Raw genomic sequence first — 17,432 nt, forward strand, 5'->3', positions numbered from 1 at the left:
ACTGAATATAGTATCCATAATCTTTCTTTTCATAAATAACTCAAAAAAGTTCAAAAAGTCAAATTAGAAGAGGATAATCATCAACCTCTAATATCAAATGAAAATTTCTTCAAAGTAAAAAAATATACTTTTTTCAATTAAAAAATCAATGTTAAAAATCAAGATTATTTGTTTAAAAGTAGGTAGTCCACAACCTTCAAAACACAACAATAGAAGTAAAATTATCTTTTCACTTCTAAAAAAAGAACAAAATAATAAGTTAATATTTTTATCAAATTTTCAAGGATATGAATCTTATAGAAAGAAATCCCTATTACAGTCTTATATCATTCAAAAGAACTACAAAGTCACTTAAAGATGATGAGGTATTAAACTATTATAGCAGTTATTAAAGAAAAGAAGATTAAGAAGTTTTGAAACAAGACTAAAGACTAGAAAGGCATTGAGAAGAATAAAGAAGGCTTTATTCTTGCCTCCATATATACTCTTAACTAGGAGCTATGTAGCAATATCCTATAGGACCTCCACAACATGTTGACTTTGCAAGACATATATCTTAACTTGTAAAATAAGTTTTTTATATATACGCCACATAACTAATTTGTTTTCTAGCTACCAACATGCAATTAACTTGTTGACCAAGTTTCTAATATGCCAATAATTATAAGTATATGTAAAGTCAAAGCAACATCTATGAAGATTTTAGGAAGCTTTTTTAAAAAATATTATGGAATAAATCTATTTTTATCTATTTCTATGTAATCATATAAGTTAATATTAGAGTAAATATATATATTTGTCATATATGGTTGAATCTTTTAAATCTAAATTAGATATTATTATGAATATAATCAATGCTTATTTCATAGAATTACAAAAATTATGAGATTTTTTATTAAATTTCATAGTAATACAAGACCTAGAATCAGTCAAGATATGATGCAATGACTTTATCAAGCTTCTATATTAACGAAAGAGGTTGCCTTTGTGTTTCAAAAATTACCTATTCATATTTACATATTTATTAATATAAGAAGCCTTAAATAAGTGTCACAGACATATATTTATTGTAATTATTATCTAGGTGATATAAATAGGCAGAAATAGATAACAGTAGATTAATTTCATAATATCTTCTAGAGAAGCTTCCTAGAAGCTTCATAAATGCTGCTTTGACTTTACATGTGTTTATACTTGATGGATAGGTTAGAAACTTGGTCAACAAATTAACCACATACCATATATGTTGGTAGCTTGTGGAACAAGCTAACTATATGGCATCCACATAAAAAACTTACCTTGCAAGTTAAGATACATGCTGTCTAAAGTCAACACATTTTTGGAGGTCCTAAATAGATACTATATATAGAGATAAGAGTGAAGCCCTCTTGTCAATTCCTACTTGCTTCTAATCTAGTTTCAAGGGTCTCTAGTTTTCTTGTCTTTCGGCAATAGCCATTCAAGTTTCTTTCTTAATATACATATTTTGTTATTTCTATTTTTTCATCTTTCTTTGTAAAAAGTCTCACTTGTTTATTTTTTTTTATCAAGTTCTTGTCATTGATAGATTGACAAGAGTATACTTATAATATAAGAACTTTATCTAATCTTGATTTAGAGTAGATTATCCCTTATTCTTGATAAATCATAAGCATATTAGAATTTGCGGATTATCGTCTTCTAAATTGATATTATTCTTAATATTTTTTTTATTCTCAAATCCTTTCTTCTATTTGTTTCGAGTGATATTAGACATCTTTTCTTTTCTAAGAATTATCATGGCAAAACTTCCTGAAATGAAGAGTGCAATGGCATAAATGCAAGAACAATTGAGGGAGTTAGTGCTTGTGATGCATCAACTCAATTTACAACCACCAAGAGCAATAAGATTAGCAAGAAGTGAAGATATAAAAATGATTGGAGCTACTTCAACATCTGTACTAAATCATGTCTCTTCTCCTATGGTTGAACATCCTTCTAGAATTAGAGAACCAAGAATTATCCTACTCGAGAAGTTTGATGGCACCATATTAAAATTTAGAAAATTTATCAATCAAGTACAACTTATGATTGAACTTCAACCCCAAAGCTATCCAACCCTAGGATCGCAAGTTAGATTCATTAGTATGCTTCTTTCAAGTTCAGCATTACCATGGTTTTCATCTTTTCTTGAACGAGAAGATCCAATATTAGATAATCTAGAGGCTTTTTTGGCAGAGTTTCGATCCATGTATGGAAAACATGATGTAATTTGTGTTGCAACCAGTAAGATCCGTATTTTGCAATAAGACAATCGATTAGTAATGTTGTATGCTTCACAATTTTGACAACTTACAATTGATATCAAGTGGGATGATGATGCACTTGTTAACTAATTTTTCTATGGATTACAATATGAGGTAAAAAAAATTAATGCTCAACTTATGTGATCTTCAAACATTGAGTCAAGCAATTGACTTTGATGTGAAGTACGACAATCCTCTTTTTGAATTTTGATTTGAGAATCATACAAGTGGACCTCAACATTACTATAATTCAACGGCAACACCAACATCTCTTCAATACATACATTTGAAAGTAGAAAATATGCAAATTGATGTAGTATATTTCAAACTTATTACTTAGCAAGAAAAGACTTATCATCATTAGGAAAGATTGTGCTTATATTGTGGAGAACCTAAGCACAGTGCTCAATATTGCTTAAGGAAGCGACGCAATCATAAAATGAGGAGTACATTGTCATGATGTAACACAACTAATAAGTAAAAGAGTGTAGAGATTATTATAATTTAGGAGTTTTTAGTTCAAAGTATTAGAACAAATTATCTTAGAAATATAATTAATAGTCAAAGGGGTAGAAAAATTGAAAGGTACCAATGTTGCCTTTTAAAAAGGTGACTTCTACTTACTTTGTAGTACCATAAGTAAGGCAAATCAAAGTAGATTTGGAAAATAAATGATATAGGCATCTTTAGAAAGAAGTTAAGAATAAATTCTAGAAAAAATTTATTTAGAAAAACTAGATATTGATACTTGGAGAGGGCCGGTTATGAATTAGGATCAAAATCGGACCTTGGGACATAAAACCGAGTCTCAACGATGACTCCGGGATTCTTTTGCAGATTGGAGAATGGGATTTCATAGTAGATTGAATAGGGTGTCTATATGCATTGATTTTAGATGATTTGGAGTTGTTCTGACTTTATAATAGCTTTGCAAAGTCAATGTTTGTTTTGGATGACTTGGATTTTATGAAATAAAATAGAGTTTACGTTTTGGATGATTTCAAGAGTTCTGTAATAGATCTATAGATGAAATTTTTTGGATTTATGATTATAGTTGTGTTCAATTTGTATCATAAATTTGAGCTCAATCTAACGGTTCAATTGAAGAATATTGAGGTTTAAATTGGTCAAGATCTCAAAAAGTAGAATTTTAGGTTTAGTAGAGGTTTTTGCGATTTCTTGCAATCTATTAGTTGGATTGGAGTGAAATTTACGTAAAAGGATATTAAACTTGATTTTCTATGTGTATGAGAATTTTGAAAACAATCGAACAATGCAAAAAAGAGATATTGGCTCTAGAAGATTGGCATCAAGATTGGAGAAGGAGGTTGACCAATATCCTAGCACATTTTTGAAGTTATCGTCAATTTGGTAACTCCGAACCTTTTCAATTTGTTTTTTTACTTGTTTTTAAATGATTTGTTTAAAAGTGTGTAAAATTTAAGTTAAGATCAATGGTTTATTCATTAGTTATTAAGGTTTAAATTTATTATAGGAATTACTAGGGTTTCGTTTAGGGTTTGGTTAGGATTTGGTTTAGGGTTTGGTTTAGGATTTGGTTAGGATTTGGTTTAGGATTTTATTGGGGTTTGGTTTAAGATTTGTTTAAGGCTTGATTTAGGATTTAGGATTTTATTAGGATTTAAGATTCAATTAGTTTTGGCCTAAAGTTTGAATGAAGTTCAATAGGATTTTAACTAGAATTAAATTAAGATTGAATTGAGATGTATTTGAGTGATATTTGTGATTCTTCTAATATTTCTTTAAGAATTCTTATTATCTGTTTGAAATTTCTTTGAGTTTTTTTTGAATTTTTTTAAGCTTGCTTAGTATTATTATGGTCTAATTAGAGCATTATTAGTATTCTATTAGAATTAGGATTTTGTTATTGCAATTTTCATTCTTCCTTCTACAGCGAGGTGTTCAAAGCATTCTTAAGCAAGACTTCATGTATTACAACATATTTGATGAATCTGACATGAAACGCTTGAGATAGAAGGAATTTGGTTCATTTTTTGGATTAATTGAATTTTTGAAAAGGAATTCAAGGAAAATGGAAGGAAGAAATTTTGATGGTGCTTCAAGTGGAATTGGAAGAGGAGCTTCGATTGGAGGACAAGGTATGCATTTTGATCCTAACTCTACAAGCATGTTTGAAGCTTTGGCCTTATTCATGCAATAACAATAGCAACAGGTTAAAGATTACAAAGAGAATATGGCTAACAAAGTATTACAAGCGGTTGTAGATAAGATTGATCAATTTGAAAGAAAGGATATTACAAAATATTTATGATGTTATGTAAAAGAAATGGAATTGAAGCGTATTTCAGAAAAAGAAATGGTTTAACTATTTGAATTAGCCTTTGCTCGAGAGATAAGAAATCAAGTAAAGTTTCTTATACAACATTTTGGAGGTTCATGGGAGAAATTTTGTCAAGCATTCAAGAATGAGTTTTTCTTAGAAGATAGTGATAGGGTTACAAAAAGGTCTTTTTTTGAATGGATTGAAAGGCGAGAGAAGGACCTTCTAGCAATAGAATTATTAAAGAAGTTTGAAAAGTAATATTCTTCTTTATAAAAGAAAGAAAGATAATTATTGGATCCAAGTAAGGTGGAGCTCTTTCTTCAAGCAACTGATGGAAAGTTGCAAGAAAACTTAGAAATCATGCTTGAAGATAAAGAAGAAGATGAAGGATTGACAAAAAATTAAAAAAGGATAGAGGAGGTTGTAAGGTCGTTGAAAAAAAGAAAAAGGAAAAAAGATATGAGAGGTGACCAAAGACCATTATAAGCATCTAAAGTAAAGGTATCTAGTATCCATCTCACATCTTTGATTCAACCTTCAATGACTACATCAAAAAAAGAAGCAATAGGAATTGATGAAATCATATGTGGGATGAGAGATTTGCAAATAAAATTTACAAAACTTGAAGAAAAGGATCAATCATCAAGAATATCAATAAAACAAAGACCAGGGCCAATGGAAGGTGTAGTACGTAGGTACGTATGGTGTGATAGCATAGATCACTCAAGGAGGGAATGTGAAGATTTTATAGAGGCATTACATAAAGGAGTTGTTTTTTTTAAGATGGTATGATACACTCAAAAGAAAGTGGAGAAAAATTGGAAACAAATTTTGGTAAAGGAAGAATGAAGTTATTTATTGGAGATACATTTAAAGTGCATACAATCTCAAACAATGAAGCATCAACATATTGGGTGGAAGCAGATCCTAGTAGATGTTTAAGTATAAATTTTGAGTTTTCAAGAGAATCTAGTTCTTTGTAGACAAGTGCAATGAGTTATGCTGAAAGTGAAAATTTTATTAGAGATGATTTAAAACATGTTGGTAATAACATTCGACAAATTATTGGGTGGGATGATCCAGTAGATAGATTATCTGTATATGCTCATATTACAAGGAGTCAATATGAAGCATTAATAGAAGAAAAATGAAGGAGAGATGAAAATAATAAAGGGCCCTCAAAAAAAACTACAAGGGGAGAAAAAGCATGACAATAAAAGAATTCTATTCATGAAGAGACAATAGAGAACATTTCTTAGAAAGGAAGGAAAATTGAAAAAGAAAAAGCAAAGGCTCCTACTTATAAATTATAATCAGATATTGAAGCTACTACAGATTTGAAGAAGGTATTAGAGGAGTTGATTTTAAGTGGAAAGGTTGAATTCACAATTGGTGAAATTTTAGGAATTACAAAGCATGAATTTCATGAAGTTATTATTGATACAATAAAGAAAAAACGACAATCTATAGGAGACTCTATGACATCAAATGCATAAAGAACAAGAGCAATAGAAAGAAATAAAGAGGAAGAAGATGAAATACAAAATTTTGGGGATGTCTTGCGAGTAAGATTTGCAAAAAAAGAAGATGTCATTCAAGCTTCTAGCCATTATTCTAGAAGTTATTGGGCAAGGGCTACAATGGAGACTTTAATAAAATTGAGAAATTTAGAAGAACCACTTATAGCATTGATTGATCATGGTTTTGAAATCAATTTGATGTCAAAAGAATTATATAATAAGAAAAAATGGCCTATTGATACTAAACATGGATGGATGATAAGAGCTGCAAATAATTCAAATGGAGATTTGTATGGAATATGTCCAAATATCAATATGACAATAAAAGAAGTTATTCATGAATAAAATTTCTTTGTGAAAGACATGTCTACATATCCTATTATATTGGGAGAATCATATATTATTTCTACACAAATAGAAATAAAAGTAATGGATGACGGTTTAGCGTATGCAAGAATAAGAAACCAAGATGGAGTAAAAGCAGTTCAATTTTTAACTGTTTGTGCTAATCTTGAGAAAAATCATGATAAGTAGAGAGAAAAGCCATTATCAAATGAGAAATTTGAAGACCTTGAGGATTTTTACCGCATACCATTGTAAAGCGGGGTTGCAATAGATTAAAGAAAGAAAAGCTCCTACTTAATTTAGAAGAAGAATCATTATCTACCAAACTTACTAGGATGACACAAGATTGTGTATTGACTTTTAAGAATATTGATAAGATAAAAATGAAGAATAGATGTTATATCAAAAATATTGAGCAAAATTTTAAAAAAAATAGAGAATTAGTTGAAACTGAATTTATTTCAAGAGCATATGAAGAAGTAGGTTTTATAGATACTATGGAAGAATTAAATTATCTATTATAATGTAGATTACAAGTAGAAAATAGAGTTATTAATGTGTGTTCTAAAGAATTTTATGATGAAATTTAAGGATTTATAGAAAATTTAAGTCGCCAAGAGGTATGTGTTGAAACTAAATATAAATCCATAGCAAGGAAGGTCAAATCAGTGGCTTTACTACTACCATCTGATTGTGAAGAAAAGATAAGTGGAGCATCGACACAACCAAATTTAAGAAATCTAAGGAAGATAGACCATAAATTTACGGATGTTATATTAGATGGATTAAATGTTGGAGGCTATGGATTTTTGACAAAATGTAAAAAAAAAATTTAGGGATATGCTTTCACGTCTTGGAAAGGCTTTTGCATTTGAGGCACATGAAATTAGGTGTGTTGATCCAAGTATTGTAGCACCTATGGTTATTTTTACTATTCCTTATGAACCATGGAATTTGCAACCAATTCCACTACCAAGAGTATATTTATCTAAGTTAGTAGATTTACTCAATAAAAAGATTAAAATGGAAATTTTGAAACCATCTACGGTACCTTATTCTAATCAATGGTTTATAATGCCAAAGAAAAATGGAACAATGAGATTTATACAAGATATGCAACTCGTAAATAAAGTGACTATTAGAAATATGGATTCAAGTCCAATTGTGGATGAATTTACAGAAGCATTTGCTGGAAGAGCTATCTACTCAATAGGTAATCTTTATTTAGGTTATGATCAATTTCAATTGGCAATACAAAGTAGGGATTTGACAACTATGAAGACACCATTAGGATTAGTTAGAATGTGCACATTACCACAAGGGACTACAAATTCTATAGCACATATGATGAATGGAATGCATAAGGTATTAAGAGAGTTTATTCTAAGAATAACAATGCCTTTCTTGGATGATGTACCTATTAAGAAATGTGAAAAAGAAAGAAAAGATGAAACTTTGGATTTAAAGGGATGTAGAAAGTTTGTGGCAGATCATATTGAAGATTGTGAGAAGATTTTGAAAAGATTGGAAGAAGTTCATTTAACCTTATCGGGGGCAAAATCAATGTTTGGAGTAAAAGAAATTTTGGTGGTAGGACACATATGTGGTTCATATGGACGTAAGTCAAGTATAAAAAAGATTAATATTATAAAAAGTTGAAAGAATGTACAAATACAATGGAAGTGAGAAGATTTTTAGGAGCATGTATCTTCTATCATATATGGATACCTCATTTTGCACATATCGCAGATTCATTGTATGAGTTGTTAAGAAAGAATCAAAAATTTCAATGGAAAGAAGAACAACGAAAAGCTATAGAAAAATTGAAAGAACTTTTTTTTTCATCTCCAAATTTGAAGAAAGTAAATTATGAAGGTGGAAGGCTAGTGGTATTAACAGTTGATGTAAGTTCAATTGGAATAGGTTGGACGGCTGGACAAGATGATGAACAAGGGAATAGATATGTATTAAGATTTGGAGTAAAGGTATTGAATTCCTGGCAAAGGACATATGCGCAAATCAAAAGAGAATTATGAGGTGTAGTAATAGCTATGAAAAATGAAAAAGAATACTTGATTGGGGCATCAGTAGTTATAGAAACAGATTGTCTACCTTTGTTAGGCATGATTACAAGTTGTTCAATTCCTGATATTGCTATGTTGAAGTGGATAGCATATATCAAATCTATGAATCTAGAATTTAAACATATTGCAGAGAAAGAAAATTCAATTGTAGATATGTTATCAAGAGTAAGGTATATTGATAAAGAAAAGATGATTGATTTAGAAGATGATGTGAGTACAAAATTTTATACCAATGCGTTATCAAAGGAAAAGAGTATATGTTTTAATATACCATTGAAAACATTTTTAAGAGATTTATATGAAAATGAATGAGAAGATGTTGGGGAGTATTTGAGCTTATTAAAGTGACAAAAAGGTTGGACGGATTAAAAATTTAAGAAAATCCGTAAGAAAGCCTATGGATATTTTTTACATGATGGATATTTATAGAAGCATCCAAAAAAAAGGAGAAGTACCACAAAGGGTGATATGTGGTTTAGAAGCTCAACAAAGGATTATTAAAGAATTTCATGAAAATTTATGAGTTGGGCAATATTGACTAAGATAAGAGAAAAATATTGGTGGAAGGAAATGTACAAAGACATAGCAAAATTTGTAGAATCTTGCGAGACTTGCCAAGTATATTCAAATATTCGGCATCGAGATGGATTACATCCAACATATCCTTTGGCTTTACATTACAAGTAGGTAGTAGATTCAATAGCAATGCCTATGGAACTTGGACAAATAAAGTATTTGATACTTGTACGAAAAGATTTATCAAATATGGTTGAAGGACGAGCATTAAAAACAAAGGATACTAAAAGGGTATGCTGATTTCTATTAGAAGAAGTTATTTGTCGCTATGGTTGTATTAGAAAAATCACGATGGATAGGGATAAATTAGATGCAAAAGAAGTACAAGAATTCTTTAGTAGAATAGGAATTAAACTTTCTTTAACAACAGCATATAATCCAGAAGGTAATGGTAAAAATAAGCATGGGCATTCACCTATTGTTAAGGCATTAGTAAAGGCATGCAATGGCAAAGCACATAAATGGCCTAGACTACTACCAATTGTACTATGGACAGATCGTACAATTCATAGTTCGGTAACAGGTTATATGCCTTCTAAATTAATATATGGAGAAAAATCAATAATGCTAATAGAAGATGTAGTACCTACATGGGGTATATTGCCTTGGAAGAATGATCTCAACAGAGAAGAACTTTTAGGATTACGGATTCAACAACTAGAAAGAAGACCCAATGATATTGAAATAGCAATAAAAAAATTGAAAGAAGCAAGGAAGAAGAATAATGAAAGATTTGATAAAAAAAAACATCGACTATAACCCAAGGCTATTGAAGATGGTGATTGGGTATTAGTTTATGATAGTAGCTTAGACAATCAACATAGCACTATGAAGAAGTTTGCAAAGAGATGGTTTGGACTTTATATTGTCAAAAAGGCATACAACAATGGAACATATTCATTATAAGAACTTGATGGTACAGAATTGAAGGTTCTCATAGCATACAAACGAATCAAGTTATTTAAACAAAGAGATGAAGGTATTTTTTTTGATGAAGAACAAAATCCAATACAAGATATTGAGATTGAAATAGAAGAGCATATAGAAGATCAAGAATTGTACCAAGATGAAGAACATTCTACATGAACATATTGAAGAATCCTTGGCGCATGTCGGAAGATGCAGAGATTCAGGGAGGGTGGATGTCATGATGTAACACGATTAATAGGTGAAAGAATATGGAAATTATTATAATTTAGGAGATCTTAGTTCAAAATATTAGAAAAAATTATCTTAGAAATATAATTAATAGTCAAAGGGGTAGAAAAATTAAAAGGTACCAATGCTGCCTTTAGAAAGGTGACTTCTACTTATTTTGTAGCACCATAAGTAAGGCAAATCAAAGTAGATTTGGAAAATAAATGATATAGGCAACTTTAGAAGAAAGTTAAGAGTAAATTTTAAAAAAAGGTTATTTAGAAAAACTAGATATTGATACCTGGAGAAGGCCAGTTATGAACTAGGGTCGAAATCAGACCCTGGGGCACAAAACCGAGTCTCAACAATGACTCCAGGGTTCTTTTGGAAATTGGAGAGTGAGGTTTGAAAGCAGACTGAATAGGATTTTTATGAGCTATGAGTTTGGATGATTTGAAGTTGATATGACTTTGTAAGAGCTTTGCAAAGTCAAGGTTTGTTTTGGATGACTTGGATTTTATGAAATAAAATAGGGTTTATATTTTGGATGATTTCAAGAGTTTTGTAATAGATCTATAGATGAAATTTTTTGGATTTATGGTTATAGTTGTTTTCAATTTGTATCATAAATTTGAGCTCGATCTAACGGTTCAATTGAAGAATATTGAGGTTTAAATTGGTCAAGATCTCAAAAAGTAGAATTTTAGGTTTAGTACAGGTTTTTGAGATTTCTTACAATCTATTAGTTGGATTGGAGTGAAACTTACGTGAAAGGATATTAAACTTGATTTTCTATGTGTACAAGAATTTTGAAATTAATTAAACAGTGCAAAAAAGAGATATTGGCTCTGGAAGATTGGCATCAAGATTGGAGAAGGAGGCCGGCCAATACCTGAGCACATTTTTGAAGTTATCGTCAATTTAGTAACTCTGATCCTTTTCAATTTGTTTTTTTACTTGTTTTTAAATGATTTGTTTAGAAGTGTGTAAAATTTAAGTTAAGATCAATGGTTTATTCATTAGTTATTAAGGTTTAAATCTGTTATAGGAATTACTAGGGTTTCATTTAGGGTTTGGTTAGGATTTGGTTTAGGATTTTATTGGGGTTTGGTTTAAGGTTTGTTTAAGGTTTGATTTAGGATTTAGGATTTTATTAGGATTTAAGATTCAATTAGTTTTGGCCTAAAGTTTGAATGAAGTTCAATAGGATTTTAACTAGAATTAAATTAAGATTGAATTGAGATGTATTTGAGTGATATTTGTGATCCTTCTAATATTTCTTTAAGAATTCTTATTATCTGTTTAAAATTTCTTTGAGTTTTTTTTGAATTTTTTTAAGCTTGCTTAGCATTATTATGGTTTAATTAGAGTATTGTTAGTATTCTATTAGAATTAAGATTTTGTTATTGTAATTTTCATTCTTCCTTCTACAACAAGGTGCTCAGAGCATTCTTAAGCAAGACTTCATGTATTATGACAACGGCTACCAAAGAAGATAGTATGTCAAAAAATAAGTTTGTCCAGCTAAAATAGGGACTGTGTAGTTGAAACCTTGTACAACACCTAATGAAGGTCCTATTCTCTCCACAAAACCCTCTCCTTATTTTACAATAAATGTTATTCTAGGACCTAAACATCACAAAGCCTCTGCCTTGCTAGATTTAGGAGCCTCAACATGTTTCTTAGATGAAGAATTTGCTAAAAGATATAGCATATTTTTAGTAAAAAAAACTAAACCTGTTCATGTAGAAATCATAGATGATCATCCATTGTCTTCAAGAGATGTTACTCTTAAAATCCTTCTTATAGAAATAGCAACTAATGGTCATAGTAGCTTTATAATATTTAATATGATTAGATCTCCTTTTAATCCAGTCATTTTAGGTTTATCATGGCTAAAAAAGTATAATCCTAAAAAAGATAGGACTTCTCGTAGTCTTGACTTTTTTGAAAGTATAACTAAGAGTGTAGTTAATCAAGTAGAAAGTCATAAGTCTAGTATAATTAAACCTATATTTGTAGGTGCAAGAGCTTTCTTACATGCTACAAAAGAAAGATCACCTTGTGTCATTTATACCACACCTATTTCTATTGATGGAAAGACTTCAAGTGGCATTCCAAGCCAATATCAAGATTTTCAAGATGTATTTGAGAAAAAGAATGTGGATACTCTTCCGAAACATCATTTCTATGACTGCTCAATTCACCTTTAAGAAGGAGCACAATCGCTATTTAGAGCAATCTACAATTTATCTCCAAATACGTTGGCTGAACTCAAGGAGTATATTGAAGAGAATATGGCCAAGAACTTCATATGCCATTCCAAATCTCTAATAGGAGCTCTAATTTTATTTGTGAAGAAAAAAGATGGATCTTTGCAGATAAGTGTCTATTATCGAAGACTCAATAAAATCACCATCAAGAACAAGTACCCGCTATTTTTGATATCTAGTCTCCTTCATGAATTGAATCAAGCTAAGATCTATACAAAAATAAATCTACGATGAGCATACAATTTGGTACGCATCAAAGAAGGAGATGAATGAAAGACTGCGTTTTGAACAAGGCATGGATATTTTGAGTAGGTTATGCTTTTTGGACTTACAAATGTACCAACAACATTCTAACATCTAATGAATGATGTCTTTCGAGAGTTTTTAGATGATTTTGTTGTTTGTTACCTAGACGACATCTTAATCTATTCTAAGAATACAAAAGAATATGAACTTCATGTATGTCATGTATTACAAAAACTAAAAGATGCAGGACTCTATATTAAGATAGAAAAGTATGTATTTCATACTATTTAAGTCGACTTCTTAGGATACATCATTTCAAATGATAGACTTATGATGGATCTTATAAAAGTTTAAGTTATTATTGATTCAAAGATTCTAAAAATGGTAAGAGATGTATAATGCTTTTTGAGATTTGTCAACTACTATTAGATCTTCATCAAAGACTTCTCTCAAGTTGTAGCTCTATTTACATATTTGACTTGTAAAGATAATCTTCAATGGATTCAAGAAGCGGAAGTATCATTTGAAGCTTTGAAGATAGCCTTTGTTTCTATACCAATCTTGTAATGTGTCAATTTTTCTAAGCAATTTTTTATAGAAAAGATGCATCAAACTTTGCTTTGGATACCATATTGTCACAAATGGGAACAAATGATAAACTTCACCCAATAGCTTTTCATTCTAGAAAATTTTCAGCAGCCAAGATCAACTATGAGATCCATGACAAAGAACTTCTTGCAATCATGGATTTGTTTCAAGAATGGTACCATTATCTAGAAGGTGCTCCTAGTCTAGTCATTCTATATACGGATCACAAGACCCTTAAATATTTTATGTCAGCATGTATTTTGAATCGTCGCCAAGCTCGTTGGAGTATGTCTTTGTCAAGATTCAAATTCAAGATCACTTAGCGACCGAGAAAACAACAAGATTTATCAAATACACTTTCTAGATGATCTTATCTTGCACCAAAGGAAGGAGATGTTGCTTTTGATCAACAATAGACAATACTTTTGAAGCCAAATCATCTTCATCTTTGAGTAATGAAATCAATATTAACTGTTGATTCAACTTTCATTAAGCAAGTTCAGTCAAATATGTCTTTTGATCTTCTTATTCGTGATATTAAGAGAAACCCTTCAAAGTCTCATGATACTTCTAAGTTTGAATTCAAGAAGAATCTACTATATTTTGAGGGACGCCTATATGTTCCAAAAGATAAAGCTTGATTACATGTTCTTCAAGCTCGTTTTGACTTTCTAGCAATAGGACATTTTGGGTACAATAAAACTTTGGAACTAATATCTAGAGATTTTTCGTGGGTACAAATGTAGAAGGGTGTAAAAGATTTTGTTTAGTGATAAGTCGTTTGTTCAAGATCAAAGACTCCTTCTTATCGACCTTATGGACTTCTTCAACCATTACCTATTCCAGAACAACCATGGTCTTTTATTTCTATGGATTTCATCACAAATCTTTCAATCTCACATGCTTATGACTCTATATTCGTGATAGTAGATCGTTTTATCAAGTTTGCACTTTTTGTACCATGTATAAAATCTATCATAGATAAAGAAATAGCTAAGTTCTTTCTTGACAACTTCTATTGCTATCATAGATTATCCAAAGATATTATATCAGATAGAGGAACTTAGTTTGTATCAAGATTTTGGTAAACTCTTTTCAAGATTCTAAAAGTAGATATAAAACTATCTTTGGCATTCCATCCTCATACTAACGAACAAATGGAGCATGTTAATAAAGTTTTAGAGCAATATTTAAGATGTACCATCAACTATCAACAAGATGATTGGATAATTCTTTTACCATTGGCAAAGTTTGCTTATAATAACACGATACATTCTTCTACAAAACAAACACCTTTCTTTGCCAATTATGGTTATCATCCATGACTTGATACTTTTGACTTTTCAAAACCTGATAATCTTGTAGCGAAAGATTTGGCAAATCATTTGTTAGAGCTACATGCAACAGTGAAGGTGCAGTTAAAAGAAGTTCAAGAACAACAAAAGATAAATCTAGATATTGATCAAAAGGAACAATCACCACATAGTTCTTAGGTAGATAGTATATATAGAGGCAAGAGTGAAGCCTTCTTCACTCTTGTCAACTCCTTTCTTGCTTTTAGTCTAGTTTCAAGGGTCTCTAATTTTCTTATCTTTTGGCAATAGCCATTCCAATTTCTTTGTTAATATATATATTTAGTTATTTCTATTTTTTCATCTTTATTTGAGAAAAGTCTCACTTATTTATTTATTTTTATCAAGTTCTTGTCCTTGACAATAAGTCTTCTAAAAATATTTGATGATACATACTTGAAGTTTTGAAGATTTATTAATCAAATTTTATTAATATCTTTTTTATAACTTAAGCATTATTCAATAGAAGAATTGTAAGTTGATTTAATTAAAATCTTGTTTATTAGACAAGCTTATTTTGGTTTGTTCTTTTATTTAAAAAGACATGTCTAATCTTAAACAACTTTGAATCTTTTTTAGATGCATTTGTAGATATATTTGGAGAACATGGTAAGGCTTAATGAACAACAACAAAGATTTGTTCATTACATAAAAGGTCATGCTATACATCAATTTATGCATTTGATTTTAGGCAATTGGCTTGTAACATCAATTAGAATGAACAAGTTCTTATGAGTCAATTATATTAGAAATTAAAAGATAATATAAAAGATCTATTACTATCATTACTTAATCTTCAAACACTCAATAAAACTGTCAATCAAGCTGTGAAGTGTAATAATCAATTATTTTAACACCATCAAGATCAATGCTTGTAGACTTTGACAAAGCAATAAATTAAAATTTTTTACTTTGTTGCTTCAACAAATATATTATTTTTACACTGTGGAATTGAAGATATGCAAATTGACATGATATAATTTAAACTTTTTATAGCAAAAGAAAAGAAATATTGATTTCAACAAGATCTATGCTCACATTAAAGTGAAGGTCATAAATTGGAAAATTGTCCAGAGAAACAACATACAATCAGAACTAAAAGTGTGATCATTCAAGAAAACAAAAAAATCCAATCTCAATCGGGAGTCTATGCTTGAACATTTTAATACCTCAAATTCATCAAGGTCTCTCTCTCTCTCTCTCTCTCTCTCTCGCTACCTAAGTTGCTTATTGTTTTATTACACCTTTATTTCTTAGCCCAAAAAAACTTCAAATAAATATCTTATTAGATTCAGAAGTATTTGCTTGTTGTTAGATGAAGAATTTTTCAAACTTCATAAAATACTTTTAGTATAAAAATAAAAATCTATATATATAGAAGTAATAGATAGTCAAACTTTACCTTTAAGAAATATTACTCATAAGAGCATACTACTAAAAATATCATTTGAAAACCATAGTATCAAAATAGTATTCAATATTATTAGAATTCCATCCAATCTTATCATTTTAGGACTTTCATGGTTAAAAAGATATAATCCATCTATAGATTAGAAGTTTTATAAGATTGGATTTCCTATAAAATCCCTTTGTATGAAACCTATTAAGAAATTATTAACAACAAAGCTCTTATTTCTTAAAGCAAAGACTTTTATAAAGATGACTAAGAAAAAAAATGCCATTTGTTATTTATGCAACTCCAACTCGTGAAGAAAGAAGCTTGCTAGTAGCTATCTCAAAGCAATATAAGGAGTTTTAAGATCTCTTTGAAATGAAAAATGTTGATATATTGTAAGAACATTAATTATATAATTGTGCCATTAATCTTCAAGAAGGGGCTCAATGACGATTTGGCTCAATCTACAACCTATCATAGAACAAGCTTTCGATATTGAAGGATTACATTTATAAAAAATTGGCAAAAAAACTTTATTTGATATTCAAATCTCTACCAATATTTTTTGTAAAAAAAAAAAAAAAAAAAAAAAAAAAAAAAAAAAAAAAAATCTTCATAAATGTTTGTTGATTATCATAGCTTCAACAAAATAATGGTAAAGAATTATTATCCATTATCATTGATATCAAGGCTTTTACATTAACTTGATTAAGCCAAGATCTATACCAAAATAGATCTCTATAGAACATACAATTTGGTATAGATTAATAAAGGAGATGAATAAAAGACAAAGTTTTGGACAAGGTATGAATATTTTGAATATAATATCATACTTTTTGAATTGACAAATACTCTAGCTGTATTCTAGCATTTCATGAATGATATTTTTGATAATTTTTAGATAAGTTTATCATCCAGTATCTTAATGATATCTTAATTTATTCTAAGATTTTTCAAGAAGATGAAAAACATGTGAGATTAATCTTACATAAGTTATGAGATGTAAGATTATATGTCAAATTAGAAAAATATGTATTCCATCAACTAAAAGTAAAATTTCTTGAATATATTATATCCAATGAGGCCTATTGATGGATCAAAAGAAAGTTCAAGCTGTAGTAGAGTGGACAATTCCAAAAATAAAATAAGATGTGTAATATTTCTTTAAATTTTTTAATTTTTATTAAATAATTTTTTTTATCAAGAATTATTTCTAGGTTTCTATTCTTCTTAGTTCATTGACATCTGGTTGATTGACATCTAATATGTTCTTAAAGCTAGAACAATTTTATCTTTAAGCTACTTCTATGATTACACTTTTTGAT

This window comes from Physcomitrium patens, chromosome 13, assembly GCF_059467195.1.
Source record: "Physcomitrium patens ecotype Gransden chromosome 13, ASM5946719v1, whole genome shotgun sequence".
Classification (NCBI taxonomy): domain Eukaryota; kingdom Viridiplantae; phylum Streptophyta; class Bryopsida; order Funariales; family Funariaceae; genus Physcomitrium; species Physcomitrium patens.